This window comes from Peromyscus maniculatus, chromosome 2 (assembly GCF_049852395.1).
Source record: "Peromyscus maniculatus bairdii isolate BWxNUB_F1_BW_parent chromosome 2, HU_Pman_BW_mat_3.1, whole genome shotgun sequence".
NCBI classification, from domain to species: Eukaryota; Metazoa; Chordata; class Mammalia; order Rodentia; family Cricetidae; genus Peromyscus; species Peromyscus maniculatus.
The window spans coordinates 41,827,046-41,840,770 of NC_134853.1; the positions used below are offsets into that span (position 1 = coordinate 41,827,046).

The 13,725-nt window shown below is 36.5% G+C and overlaps 2 long non-coding RNA genes across 2 annotated transcripts in view; one reads left to right on the forward strand and one right to left on the reverse strand.

Annotated features, from left to right (window-relative positions):
* Positions 1-13,725, forward strand: part of LOC143271818 (uncharacterized) — a 220,639-nt gene that overhangs the window by 181,098 nt on the left and 25,816 nt on the right. The window lies entirely within an intron of this gene.
* Positions 4,383-13,725, reverse strand: part of LOC143271819 (uncharacterized) — an 81,166-nt gene continuing 71,823 nt past the window's right edge. The window contains exon 4 of the long non-coding RNA XR_013049027.1: positions 4,383-4,541. This is a non-coding gene — a long non-coding RNA (uncharacterized LOC143271819). The remainder of the gene's footprint in view (positions 4,542-13,725) is intronic.

Sequence of the window (13,725 nt, forward strand, 5' to 3'; positions counted from 1 at the left end):
GGTAAATTTTATTCAACATATTCTGACAAGATTTATTTTGATTCAGAAATATGAGAGTCTTTCCTTTTCAGCTCTTGAACATTGCAAGTTACGAGTCACCTAATTGCTTCTTCCTTGTGTACTTAATTCACTGTCCTCCATCATATCTTTGTTCCACAGCTTTAGCAATTTCTTCACAACTGTCTTCTGATTCTTGAGGTGTACCTGATCTGTTGCTCAGTGTATAGAATGAAGTATTTATTTCACTTATTATATTTCTATTCCAAGATTTTATGCTCAATTCTTTCCCTACTCTACTCTGATACTGCTTATTTCTTAGCTATAAATTAGAAATGCACATTTTGCCTTAATTTTCTAAGTATTTTGTAGTCTATAACCATTATTTCTATGGTTATATTTTGGGAACAGATAATATTTCTTCTTTTTATGGTTTCTCACTCACTTTAGAAACATGTTTCCTCTCTTGATTAATTATTGCCCTGTAAAAGATGGTGCATTCATATACATTAGAGTTTTACCTGTGGCACTTTTAACTAAACTTGTAACCATGTTTTGAGTGTGTATGTAGTATGGTGTGTGTATGTGTGTGTGTGTGTGTGTGTGTGTGTGTGTGTGTAATATTAATTCTAGTGCCAAGCTCAGATGAATATCTACTTCCCGTGGCGTGCTGCTATCATTTGAAAATGACCTTTTCACTTATGTAGCTAGGTCTGTGCTCTCCATATCTTCACAAAGCCAGGTCCCAACATTCAGATTTCTTTTGGTTATTTTGGCAGCATTTGTCTTCTAGTCCTCTTTTGGTGGTGAAGTTTCTGTTTCAGATTTTAGACTTCTCAAAAGGAAGGAGGAGTTGCTCTTTCTGACTGCTCTTCCAAATTTACATGGCCTTGGGCTCATCTCCCTTCTTTTTGTAGAGATTGCTAAAGCCAGAGCTCCAGGGAAACAGACATTGGCAGATTTCTTCAAAATTTCTTATTTTTTATTTAATCATTTTGTCATTGTTTTAAAATTTTCATACTTTTATTTATTTTATTTTCCTTTCCATAGGAAGCAAAAGCCATTCATCTCATTTTAATCATAATTTAGTTTTTTTACACCACTAATTCTGTATTTTGTAAACAACAGAAGCTACTGAAAGATTGTATATCTTTGTTACCATCTATGAAGAAAATACTTCCTAGAACTTATGAGGAAGGCCATTTTCATTGCAATCTTTAGATTCTGGCCCAGGATAAGCACTTCCAAATCTATAGAGTCATTTATAGTTGCCATGTGCCTGCTGAGGAGCACTGTCCTCCAGAATATACTGCACATTTACAAAATCATTTATGTAATGTCATTCATACCCAAATGATGTGTGATATACACCACAACACCCCCTTTACTCTCAATTCAATGTATTCTAAATGCTGACATGTTGCTGACAGTAGGTTTAGGCATCAAGACTTCTGTTTCTGTTCTTCCAGGTCCAGGTTGCTAGTATGAACTGTAATGGCTATTTTCTACATTCACTGTGGTTTGAAAAGTGTATCATTACCTCAAAAGTCCATTGTGATGAGGTGCTGTGATGGAAAATGATATTTAATTCATTTCTTATGAAATCTGAGAGTATCTTGAGATGAGACACCTTTCCTACATTGAGAATCTCAAACTTGTAGTGAGGAAAGAACTGTACTAAGCTGTTACAATGATTTTTTTTTTTAATTTTAGAATAAGCAAAATCCCCTGGTTTCCCTGATTTGGGGGCCTTGACCCATGAGGAAGTTGAGTTGGGATTTGGCTAAGAAAGTAGGTTTTAGTAAGTGGAAAAGGAATCCTCTCTATGTCTTTTACTGGTCGAGCCTTTAACATAGGAAGTGTAGCATGCTCTCCCTAGCACACTCTTCCCAGCATCACTCAGGACCTTACTTTCTCTGCCCTGTCTGTTCTGCAGACAGGCGAATCTACAAGGCATTTAATTCAGAACACATCAGACTCAGACTAAGATGGAAGAACAATCAAGGAAGATTCCTGAGATTCTCAGGCCTACAAACACACACGCACACGCACACACATATTCATGTGTACCTGCACATACCCCTTTGTCTATATACATACAAATCTACACATATGTCTGCACACCACACATACACAAACACATCCATTCATACTTACACATACCTGAGTCTACATACATATGAACATACCCATACATCTGTATAGAAGTAACCAACCGTCTTATTAAAATAAGAAACACAGAACCAATGTAAAAGAGAAAGCTGAGATGTCAGAGCTCAGAGCTAAAATCTTACCTCCTGCAGTGCTCCTAGCTTCCCCGAAAGAGAGCTACTTCCTGTGTGTCTGTCTTTAAATAGTCTTTCTGTTTTGCCTTCTCCTTGGTTGTAAACCCAAACACATGACTGCCTCATCACTGCCTGTAAGTACCTCCCTCCAGCTCTTAAAGGCGTATGTCTCCAATGCTAGCTGTATCCCTGAACACACAGAGATCTACTTAGCTCTTCTACCAAGTGCTGGGATTAAAGGTGTGCGCCACCACCACCATGCTCTTGCTATGGCTCTAATAGCTCTGACCCCTGGGCAACTTTATTTATTAACATACAATGAAAATCACATTTCAGTACAAAAAAAAATACCACCATACATCTGTGCTGTGAAACAATGTTTTTCTGCACTATTAATGTGTATTACTCTCATTGGCTAATAAAAAGCTGATTGGCTGATAGCTGGGCAGGAAGAGATTGAGCATGAGAGCCAGACTAGGAGAATTCTGGGAAGAGGAAAGGCAGAGTCAGAGAGTTGCCTGTAAACACAGAAAAACAAGATGGGTATGCCATACTGAGAAAAGGTACCAAGTCACGTGGCTAATCATAGATAAGAATTATGGGTTAATTTAAGTGTAAGAGCTAGTCAGGAACAAGCCTGGGCTATTGGCTGAGCTTTTGTAATTAATATAAGACTCTGAGTCAGTTATTTGGGACAAGGTGGTTGGGACAGAAAACATCTATTTATACATCTACACACACCACACAAGCACACACACACAAAAGACTTTTCCTTGGACTCTTGTCAAACACAATGTGTTTCTTAACAGTGTAAATATATATGAGGCTTCTATGGTGTGTGCATATGTATGGGATGTTTTGTGTGGCATGTGCAGGTGGCATGTGGTATGTGCCATTGTGTTGTATGTCTGTGTGTTTATATGTGATATGTTATATGTGTATCTCTGTGTGGTGTATATGTGTGATGTACATATGTGCTATGTATATGTGATATGAGAAATGTATGCTGTGTATGTGTATGTGTATATCTATATACTAAAACATAATGTGTGTTTATGGTATATGTATTGTGCATGTATAGCATGTGTCAGTGTCTGTGTAGTGTGCATGTATGTGTGTATGATATATATATACACACATATATATATATAATATGTGTGTGATGTGTGTCAGATATATATATATATATACATATATGGTATATATGTAGGTATAATATAGGAAGTCTGGCATGTTTGCTTGGTAGTGTATGTATGCATGCATTTGGTATGAGATGTATGATATGTATGATGTATATGATGTGTGTGTGTGAATGGTATATTTGGTATATATGTGGTAGGTATGGTACATATATGCTGTGATGGTAGTGGGATGTGAATATGTATGGTAAATATGTGGTGTGATAGTACCTATGTGTGTATTGTGTATGAGTGGAAGTGTGTGATATATGTGGCTTTGTGATTGGGTGCATGTGTACTATTCCTTGGGGAAGTACTGCTCAAGTTCCTTGCTCGACTGTGGGCTCTGACCTCCTGTATTGAGGAACTCTTTTCAATCTCTCTCTCTCTCTCTCTCTCTCTCTCTCTCTCTCTCTCTCTCTCTCTCTCTCTCTCTCTCTCTCTCTCTCATTCCCCTTTCAGAAATGGCACGGGAATTGCTGTCCAGGGTGTGGTGGAAAATTTTGGCCATTGAGAAACTAGGTGGGGAAGGACTCATAAACTGTTCCCCCGAGCATTCAGCTGTATCACAAATCGGTTTGTGATACCCTCTCCCTAAAAAATATTACATGATTTATTATAATATCTTCATCTTACAGATAAGGTGCTTAGCTTCTAGAAATTGTAGCATATTTTGTATAACTCCTCCAATTTCTTGATTAGAAAGACAATAACTTACCTTAGATAAACATCTACTTGAACTGTACTTGCATTCCAGTAATGAAGAAATGATGATTGTTTGAACCTTCAACTGTGATGGATTGAATTTGGCAAAGCTCGATAATATACACACCAAATGTGCTGAGGTAAAATTGCTTCTGAGTTGATAAACTGAAACAAATGAATTTAAACTTGAACTGAACTTTAACAAAAGCCATTCATCTCATTTTGGTGATAATTTACTTTTTAAAAGGACAGAATAGACATCATCATATTCTAGATAGTGGCAGGCAGTTTTGTTTCTGTTTACAAGGTCAACAAGCTTTTGTCTATCCATGAAGCTTCTCTACTTCCACATGTAGCAGCGAAGTTTAAGTTTCACCTGGAGAAACAAAAAATATAAAACTTGAACTTAAATCTTATATAAATTAGTGTGTGTGGTTTTGATTCTATATTTCACTCAAAAACTAAATATGAAAATAGTGAGAAGCAATCAGTGTGGAGGGATAAGTAACTTTCAGTCAGAGACATCAGAATTAAATGTTCTAAAGGTCTCAATTTGAATTTGGTCCAATATAAAAATACAAACTATTTTCAGTGTATTTCACATACTTAGACATGTAAAATTATTAAAACATAAGATTATCTCTTTTATTTTTCAGACTTTAAAGTGTGACTGAAGATCTGGAATTTTTAATTAAAAAATTTTAATTAAAAATAATTACATCATTTCCCTCTCCTTACCTCTTACCAACCCTTCCCATGTCCTCTCTCCCTACATACCCCTGACTCCTTTTCAGATTGATGATCTCTTTTCTTTGGTTATTATTGTTACATAGATATAAACACACACACAAACATATAAATACAACCTACTGAATCTGTTTAGTGATGCTTATGTATCTTTTCAGGGCTGACTACTTGGTATTTGATAATCAATGGGGGTTCATCTCTGGTTCAGGTTTTATTTAGGCAGCCATATTGTTGAGGTATCTTGATTATAGTCTTTTCTAGGAGACACAATCTCATAGCAAACATTCTAAACTTTCAGCTATTACAGGCTTTCTGTCCCCTCTTCCACGATGTTTTCTGAGCCATAGAATTAGGAGTTGGATTTTAGATCCATGACCAGTTGTTCTTTGCATTTTGACCACTTGTAATTTTCTGTAATGGTTTCTGTTTGCTGTAAAGAGAATCTCCTTTGATGGTGGGTGAGAGAAACTTTTATCTGAAGGTATAAGGATAAATAGTTAGAATGCTGTTAAGAATTATGTGGTCTCATAAAGAAGCAGGAGTAGGTTTCTTCAAAGATCCATGACATCACTATTCCCAGGGTAGATTTCCAGCACAAGGCATGATTTCCCTCCTATTGAGTGGACTTGGAATTCAATTAGCTGTTGGTTACCAAGATAAGTAACACTATTGAACCTTTAGTGATATCTTACCATGTGCTGGTCATTGTTGTGGGTTGAAGGGCATCACAGCTAGGTAGGACTATTTATTGCTTCCCTTCCTTGACTGCTTGCTTAGTACCTTCTGGTACTATGGAAACTAGACCTCAGGAAAGAGACTTTTAGGTCAGATCCAGCTAAAATCCTCCTAGTCCAGTGTCCAAAGTGCAGTGTCTTCAACAATATTGACTCACGTTTAGCCTCTGGGAGGTAACTCATGGTAATAGCAATAACCTATATGGTTTTAGGAGTCTCTTTGACTCCCCTGATCAACAAATCAAAAGGAGGTTTCTGTGCCTGTTGTGATTTTTGCTTTGTTATGTATCTATTTTTTTTATTAGATGAGTATGATCAGCCAAAGTGACCAACTTTAGTGTGTGTGTGTGTCCTAGTTAGGATGTGGAAACAAGTATGAAACACCATGACCAAAACTTGGGGAGGAAAGGGTTTATTTGGTTTACACTTCCAGGCAACAGTCCATCACTGAGGGAAAGCAGGGCAGGAACCTGGAGGCAGGAGCTGGGCCCTTCCCATCAATCACTAATTAATAAAATTAATAAAATGCCCTACAGGCCTGATCTTAGGAGGCATTTCCTCAGTTCAGGTTCCTTTCTCACAGATGACTCTAGCTTGTGTCAAGTTGGCATAAACCAGCTAGCATAACGCACATGCGCGAGTGTGTGTGTGTGTGTGTGTGTGTGTGTGTGTGTGTGTGTGTATGTATATGTGTGTGTATGTATGTATGTGTGTGTATGTATATGTGTGTGTGTATGTATGCATGTGTATGTGTGTGTATGTGTGTGTGTGTGTGTGTGTGTGTGTGTGTGTGTGTTAGGGTTCTCTAGAGAATGGAACTGCTGTTATTGGCCCCTCCTCCCTGCCTCTTTGTCCTACAGATCCCTTCCTTGTTTCTCTTTTCTACCTTCATATCACTTGTATCCTGCTGTTTCTCTGTCAGATCCCCCTCATGATTCCTATTTACTTTTCTAATTTCTGAAATTACTCCATATCATATACCCACATCTGAAGATTGGAAGCTAGGAACCACAGATGAGAGACAACATGTAGTGTTTGCCTTTTGTGTCTGAGTCATCTCACTCAGTATAATATTTCCTAGTTTATTCATTTACCTGAAAATGTCTTGCTTCCTTTTTCTTTACAGATGAATAGCACTCTATTGTGTATATGTACAAGATTTTCATTATCCATTCATCTGTTGGTGATCATTTAGGATATTTCCATTCCTACCTATTGTGAATAGGGCAGCAACAAACATGACCAAACAAGTATCTGTGGAGTAGTGTGTTAAGTTATTTGTGAGTATTCCAAGGACAGCATGTGGTATAGCTGGGTCATATGGTAAATTTATTTTTCAGCTTCTTGTGGGTTCTTCATACTTGTTTCCAGAGTGGCTGCACCAGTTTACATTCCTACCAACAGTGAATAGTGCTGTGGGATGGTCTGTATATCAAATTGCTCTGATTGGTCAATAAATAAAATACTGATTGGCCAGTGGCTAGGCAGAAAGTATAGGCGGGACTGACAGAGAGGAGAAATGAAAGAACAGGAAGGCGGAAGGAGTCACTGCCACCGCCGCCATGACAAGCATCATGTGAAGATGCCGGTAAGTCACAAGGTATAGATTTATGGAAATGGATTAATTTAAGCTATAAGAACAGTTAGCAAGAAGCCTGCCATGGCCATACAGTTTGTAAGCAATATAAGTCTCTGTGTTTACTTAGTTGGGTCTGAGCAGCTATGGGACTGGCGGGTGACAAAGATTTGTCCTGACTGTGGGCCAGGCAGGAAAACTCTAGCTACAGAATAGTGCTCTTCTCTCCCTGCACTCCCACCAGCATTTGTTGTCAGTTGTTTGTTGGTCTTAGCCCTTTGGCTGGGGTGAGATGAACTCTCAAAGTTGTTTTTAATTTGCATTTCCATAATTGTTAAGACAATGAACACTTTTTGAGATAATTCTCAGCCATTTTGATTTCTCTATTGAGAATTCTCTGTTCAGATCCATAACCCAAATCAGGTCATATATTTTCTTAAATCTTTAGTTTTTAGTTCTTTATATATTCTGGATATTAATCCTCTGCAGCTATATAGTTGGCAAAAATTATCTTCCACTCTGTGTTTTCTTGTCACTTGATTCTTTGTTTAGCTGTACAGAATCTTTTTAGTTTTATGAAGTCCCACTTGTCTGTTCTTAGCCTTAATTCCTGGGTAAATGGAGTCCTATTCACAAAGTTGCTTTCTATACCTATATCTTGCAACATACAGCCTATGTAGTATTCTAGCAGTTTTAGTGTTTCAGGTTTTAAATTGAGGTCAAAGGATCCATTTGGAGTTAATTTTTGTGCAAGGTGATAGATACAGGTGAGGGATAATTTTGTTCTTCTGTATGTGAACATTCAGGTTGCTCAGCACTATTTGTTGAAGAGGCTGCCTTTTTTCAGTATGTGCTCGTGACCTGTTTGTCAGATAGCTGCAGTTATGTGTGCTCAAGCTTGTGTCTTCTATTTTCTTTCACTGTTTTATGTGCCTGGTTTTATGCCAGTACCATACTATTTTTTTTTAACTATAGCTTTATAATGTATCTTGAAATCTGGAATGGTAATCCCTCCAGTATTATTCTTTTTGCTCAGAATTACTTTGGTTGATGGGGGGGGTGCGTTTCTGGCTCTATATTAATTTCATGATGACCTTTTCTATTTCTGTAAAAAAAAAACATTGTGATATTTGACTAAAATTGCATTAAATCTGTAAATTGCTTTAGGGACAATCATCATTTTCACAATATTAATTCTATGTGCCTAAGAACATATGAGATCTTTCAATTTTCTAATGTCTTCTCTGTAATCTCCTTCAGAAATTTGATGTTTTAACTGTAGAGGTCTTTTACCTCCTTAGGTTTATTCCAAGATATTTTATTGCCTTGAAGGCTGTTGTAAATGGGAGTATGTTCATGATTACTTTCTCAGAATATTCATTGTAGGTATATGGGAAGGATACTGATTTTGTGAGTTGATTTTTATTCTTCCACTTGGCTGAAATTGTAGATCATTTCTAAAGGTTTTCTGGTAGACTATTTGGATAACATCATATGACCTGCAAATATGGAGAATGACTTATTTTCCTAGTTGTGTCCTTTTAATTTCCTTCTCTTGCTTATTGCTCCAGCTAGTGCTCCAAGAACCACACTGAAAAGGAATGGGGATAGTGGGTGACCTTGTGTTGTTTAGTACAGTAGATTTTATCATATTCATCCCTCTTCCAATTCTCCTGAGATCCACCTATATACCCTATCCACCCGATGTTATTTTTCATTTATTGATGTTTTACACTCATGAAGTCAAATTTCTGCTCCTTCTAAGTCTAGGATATGCATCTTCTATTGGAGCATCGTGGTCCCACAAGTGGATGTGCTCCTAAAGAAAAGTGACTTGCCCTCCCAACAGCTATCAGTTGCAAGTAGCTCTTCAGATAGGGGTGAAACTTCATGCTCAATTCTCTTCTACATGACTACAAGATGAGATTTGATCTGCCCTGAGCTTAAATATGTCTTCTATATATTGTCACAACTGCTATGAATTCATTTGTTCAGCTTCCCTGATGTATTCAGAATATACATTTCTTACACTTTTTTCAACTCCTTACCACAATGACCCTTGAGACTTAGGAGGAAGGAATGTGACATGGGCATCTCATTTGGGGTAATCATTTTGAATTCTTTTAAACTCTGTATTTTGGCCTGTTGTAGATATGTGTTAATCATCACCTACTGCAAAAAGAAGATAGCTTCTCTAATGAGGATTGAGGGATGCATAAACTACTAATCATTAGGAGTCAGTTTAAAACTATATCCATTTATCAGAATAATAGTAGTAGTTTTTCCTCTTAAGGTTTATAACCTGTCGAGCCACAGGTTTGCTTGTGGCTAGCCCTGTATTTCCTATTTTTTAGCCTATGGTTTTTAGTAGGGTAATTATTGCTCCATTGTAGCGTAACTCCCCCCTCCTCCACCTCAAGCCTCTACGGTAGTAGGTAGATAGCCATGACTTTTAAAAACTGTCTTTAGTGTTATTTCCCTCTGTTCCTTCCCTCTTCTGCCTCACCTTCTCATCTCTCGTATCAATTCAGCCTTTCCTGTTTTATTAGTCCCCATTAACCCTGTGTACCCCTGTGTTCAGTCTCTCAAAAAAACTCTCTTGAAAGCCTGCAGCATAGTTTCTTGCTAATTTCCTGACCTCTATAGGCATTCTAAATGAAACACACATATCTTAAACTTCAAAGCTGCATTCACAAATGAGAGAAAACCTGTGACATTTGTCTTTTTGAGTCTTCACTCAGAATGTTTTTTTTTTCCAGTTCCATCTATTTATCTGCAAATTCCATATTTCTCAATGGATGAATAATATTTCATTGTGGAAATATACAAAACTTTCATTGTCCATTTATCAGTTGAGGTACACCTAGGCTATTTCCACTTCCTGGGTATTGTGAAAAGAACAGCGATGAACATGGATGAGTCTCTGAAGTAGAATATGGAGTCCTTTGGGTATGTGCCGGAGTAGTATAGCTAGATCATGAGGTAGATCTATTTCTAGCTTCTTGAGGAACTTCCACACTGATTTCTACTGTAGCTGCACCAGTTTGCACTCCTGCCAGAAGTAAATAAGCGCCCCCTTTCCTCACATTCACAACAGCATGTGTCATCATTTTTTAAAATCTTACCTGGTTGGGGTAAGGTGACTTCTCAAAGTTGTTTTAATATACATTTCCCACATAACTAAGGATGTTGAACAGTTTTTTAAAAAAATGTTTCTCAGTCATTTGTAATTCATTATTTGTGAACTTTTTGTTTAGTACATTCCCTATTTTTTTTTTTTTAGACTGGGTTGTTTTCTTGATGTTTAGTTTTTGTTTTATTGTTTGTTTATTTTTATATTTTGTATATTCTAGATAACTTTGCCAGATGTATATCTTGCAAAGAGTTTGCTCTTTTTTAGGCTACCTCTTCTCTTAAATGGTGGTTTCTTTTGAAATACAGTGGATTTTAGTCCTCAATAATTAATTGTTGATCATAATCCTTTGCTGTTGAGGTCTTACTCAAAATGTCCTTTCCTATGCTCATGAGTTCAAGTGTATTCTCTACTTTCTCCTGTATAAGCTTCAAGGGATCCATTTGGAGTCCAGTTTTGCAGAGTGAAATGTGGCTATAGTTTTATTCTTCCACGTGTAGCTATTCCATTTTATCAATGCCATTTGTGCTATCTTTTCTCCAATGTATTATTGGTTTCTTTGTCAAAAATCAGGTGACTATAAGAGTGCTACCTACAGATTGGTCCTCAATTCTATTCTATTGGTCAACATATCTGCTTTTATTACAGTATCATGCTGTTTTTATTACTATAGGTCTGTTGTATAAATTGAAATCTGTGGTGGTGATACCAAAAGATTTAGATCTTTAAAAATCACCTCATGTTTTATATATGTAGTTATATTTATAAATGTGGTGGTTTCTTGAAAACTTGATTATAATTTTTATGACAGTGTGAAAGGCAGTGGTGGGGATTAAATCTTGAGTCTCACAGATGCTTTACCTCTGAGCTACAACCACACCCCTAAAAATCTATTTTCTATATGAATTTTCAATATAAGTTAATTTTCAAAGAACCACCACATTGTCTCACTGTGGACATGGGAGCAAGTCAGTTTATGCATTTACAGCTAAGGATTGAAGAAAATTGGGCAAACACAATCTCCTTTTCATTTACTTGTTAATATTATTGAAAAGGATTTATTTTATTTTTGATAGAACAAAAATAATTTGAGATTGAAACATCATATGACTCATCTTTCTGCTTCTGTTATAACTTATTAGTTAATTATTCATTAATGAATTTTACTTGAGAGCTGGTTTCTGGAAGCTGACTTTATAGGCAATATAAAAATATTTTATGTATAAATAACTATCTTCCATGCATTCACATTTTTTTGTAGTTAACACACATGTACACTATTCCTAATTTACTGTCTATATTTTTTTTAATAGTTGACATAGCCTTTATAGCCTTATGAAAGGAGGTCAAACTCTCAGGTTTAAAACAAGGACTATTTCTATAAAAATCTTGAAGATAGGTAAAATATGCAGATGTCTCATGATTTTAAAGATAATCACTTAAGGTAGAAGCATCAAAGGGTTATAGAAATGCACAACTCATAAGTAGCATTTGGACTGAAATGTATGAGAAATATAATATTCACAATTAGGATTATAATGAATTGCCTTTTTAGTCCATGAACTGTATATATGTACAACCTCTGGGCGTAATTAGTGTGCTTGATGGGTATGTTCATTTTCTGATGTCCAAGCTGATTGCTCATAGTCCACACAGTGTAACTGAAAACAAAATCAATCTGTGAAGTAGTACCTAGTCATCTAACTAGAGATTCCAAGTGCAAACAAACCAATTTAGGTAAAATTAAGTTAGTTATGATAGAGCCCATATCATCTGAGCAGCCAGTGTCACAGGATAGACAGTGGTCTCTTGTCCTAAGAATAAATGGCTTTAGTGACAGAATCATAATCCTTTTAATCTCAAAAACACAAACGAACATGATTAGTTGAATGGTGATGCTTTATGCATAAGAAATTATGAAATACTTTAATTACGTCATTCTATTGTGCTCTGGAAATACAACAGACTATTTTGTATGGCCTTTGGGGAATGTCAGGTAGAAAAGTGATTTTCCTTAAAATCTTTTGCAATACAAATTTTCTGAACTTTATTTTTTTCTTTTTTAATCATTTTTATTATTTAAAACAAATTTTAAATTTAAATATATTTTGATCATTGTCTTCCCTTCCACCAAGTCCTTCTACATCCTCTCCCCAATACAACTTTAAGTTCTTCCTTAAAAAAATAAACAAAAATCCAATACAACAACAAAACTTCCCCAAATCAAGAAAGCAAAATAAAACACCACCCAAAAAGAAGAACAAATAACAAATCAGCAAACTGTAACCAAATAAAAGCACACACAAAAATCCTGTGCACTTCATTATAGGCAGGTCAACTTCTCCTATATATTATATATATAGGAGTGGCTAATATATATATTGGAGAAAATTAGTTTTCCCTCTCCCACTAGTCATTAACCTTTATACTAGTGGCTAGTTTTTTTCATTCATTCATTCATTTAAAAATATAACAAAATAAAATAAGATAAAACAAAAACTATCACATTGATGTGGGATGAGACAACTAACAGAGGAAAACATTCCCAAGAGAAGGCACAAGAATCAGAGATGCACTTATTCACAAACCCAGGAATCCCACAAAAACACTAAACTGAAAGCTGTATTATAAGTGCACAGGACCTGATGAGGATGCTTGCAGACCCTGTGCATGCTGGCTCAGTCTCTTAAAATTCAAAGGAGCTCATGTTGATTTATAGAGAATTGTTCTTATGATATCCTCCGTCCCTTCTGGCTCTTACACTCTTTCTACCTCTTCTGTGAGATCCCTGAGCTCTGCTGGGAGGGGTTTGATGGAGACATCCCATTTAAGGTTGAGTGTTCCCAAGTCTCTCAGTCTCTATATGATGTTTGTTGTGGGTCTTCAGATTTGCTCTCTTTTTTAAAGACCAGTATTATTGAGTTTTACCATAGTTCCCTAGGATATCTAGTCTCTGGTTCTTGGTCACCCCAAGCAGTGTTAGGCATGGGTTCCATCTCGTGGGGTAGGCCTTAACTCAAATTGGACATTGGTTAGTTACTCCCACAAACTTTGTGCCACCATTGCCTTAGCATATCTTGCAAGGAAGACAACATTGCAGATCAAAGGGTTTGTGATTGGCTCTGTGTTTACATTTTTCTTTTGATCATGTGCAGAGTACTTTCCTGTACCAAATATCCTGGAATATAGGGGTGACAGCACTATGTAGGGACCAACTCAACATCTCTGTGTCCAATGAGCTGTGTGGATGTTTTCAGCAATGGACCTTGCTCTCAGTTTGTGGAGAGCCACCTATAGTCTTGGTAACAGCCTGGGTTGGTTGGAGGTTCCTGTGGAGTCCCTTGTGCCAACAACTCATTTTAGGTGTTTT